The sequence below is a fragment of the Trachymyrmex cornetzi genome, unplaced genomic scaffold, assembly GCF_001594075.2.
Source record: "Trachymyrmex cornetzi isolate Tcor2-1 unplaced genomic scaffold, Tcor1.1 scaffold1142, whole genome shotgun sequence".
Taxonomy (NCBI): Eukaryota; Metazoa; Arthropoda; class Insecta; order Hymenoptera; family Formicidae; genus Trachymyrmex; species Trachymyrmex cornetzi.
In genome coordinates, this window is record NW_017295700.1 from 26871 (window position 1) to 29029 (window position 2159).

Here is a 2159-nt window from a genome sequence, read left to right on the forward strand (position 1 = left end):
CTTCAGCCGCGTTCTTGCCTACGATATTCAGAGAAGGTTTTGTAAAGGCTCGCCTAGCAAGAGAGAGACGATGCTGATGGTCTGCGAGCAGGTGGATGCCATCGGCAAGAGAAGATAAGGCCGCTCTTGCTTCCTCGTTTAGGGTCTATAAGACTGTCGGGTTGAGCAGGCGAGAAATGCCTGAGCCGAAGGCGTTGAGACAGGCACTTACTTGAGATTGCAATAAAGCCTGATATTCGTCTCGCTTGATAACTGAGGGGGTGAGTGCTGCCAGAAACTCTTTATTGAGTTTAGGAGGAGTCAGGCTCTGGAGGTCCTTTTTAACCTCGTATTTCGCCAACAGCAATGCCCTGATGTCTTCGACCAATCCGCTACGAGACTCCCTCTGAATTGCGTCTAGGATCGCAGAGTTCCAAATAGAGGGAACCATGGGAGTCTGGGCCTCACCAAATAATTCGGAGGTTAGGCACTGAGCCTCTGTTGTAGGGCTAGAGGAGTTACCTTTTAAAGGTTCTGCGATGGACAGATCGGCCATAGGCGTATCCTGCAGAGTGGCAGAATCCTCTTCTCTGCCATCTGAGAGTGAAAAAATTGGAAAAAATGTAAAGATAATGGGTGTGAAGAAACCGTCGGTTACGATCTCTCTTTACCAGGAAATTTCGACTGGGTCGCTGAGGCATCATACCTGGTTCGACGCCCCGGCCCCTTAGGGGGGCCGTCGGTTCTTCAGTACCCTGCTCAGAGGCCACTAGGGAGCCATCTAAGAGCGCTGCCAATGAAGCCTGTAAAAACTGCTCGTCCGCAGATAACCTAACCTCTCGTCCAGAAGGCCGGTTGCGCACAAGCAGGTCGCGCATATGGTCGAGAAGTTCGAGGAAATTGTCCTTTGCCCGCAGAGAGAATGCCGTGGAATCCGCTGACGAACCTCTGCTTCGGGACGACCGCCCTTTCTCCACGAGGCGCGGCCGATCGTATCGCGTACTGTCCCACTGTTTGTCTCGGGAGATATCACGCGAACGATGTCGATCACGCGAACGATGTCGATCCTGAGAACGATGCCGATCCCGCGACCGATCGCGGGCCTTACCTTTCCTTTTGTCTTCATGCGACATACTTTGTTGTTGTCACAAAGAGCGAACAGAACGCAATGAACATGGCGGCAAAAAATGGCGGGCGACATGGGCGCCGCGCGATCGGCGCGCGCTTGCTTTCGATAATGGCGCCAAAATCCTTTTGTCACTTTGAATTCTGTTGTCGGAGCGCGTGCAGAGCACGACTACTTAGTTATTCCCATCCGGACGAGACCTTAGGGGGCATAATTTAGTATTATCTTACATTTCCATAATTTTAATTACGATGTAAATTAGATACGGGCTCCAATTGTTACATTAGAATTACGTTCCTTTTCAACCGAAATTCAAATAATTAATTACAGTCTTTCTTTTCCTTTTGAAAAAAAAAAAATATATATATAGGGTGACCCATTTTAACTTAGACAGCCAAATAACTCGAAACATCGCGATTAAATAAAAAAATGTTTGAAATAAAAATTGTTGGATATGAAGGGGCTGATTGAACTATGACCTTGACGATGACCTTGACCTTCATTTTCAAGGTTATTTGAAGGTCTACTTTCAATTTTCAAACAGAAACCCATATTTTTGATCCCGGATTTTGAAAAAGCGCAAAATTTTACGTCCAGATGAACTTTCATGTTATGGGTCAAAGTTGACCATAGAGGTCATTTCAAAGACAAATTCCTAATCGAAGCAGAAAGCCAAAAAATCTTGATTTTTCCCGGAATGTATTTGAGAGAAAAATTGTTGGATGTCGAGGGGAGACCAAACCATGACCCTGACAATGTCCTTGAACCCATATTTTCATGACCATTTCAAGGTCAAGTGGGGATTTTTAATAAAATTTTATGCTACATATGCATTTTCTTGTTGTGATGTTTTAGATATTAGCATACCTTACCTCCAAAATCGAAAATTAAACTTTCCATCTGATGGAGTTCCTCTAAGTATTCCTCTAAAATTTTGTCCATTTAGTGCCAAAGGCACAAGTGTTTATGTATTTTTTTAACATTTGTAATCTGATAAAATTCTGGTCAGTAAAATGGCAAATTATACGCCTACAGAAGTAGTCGATATTCTTAT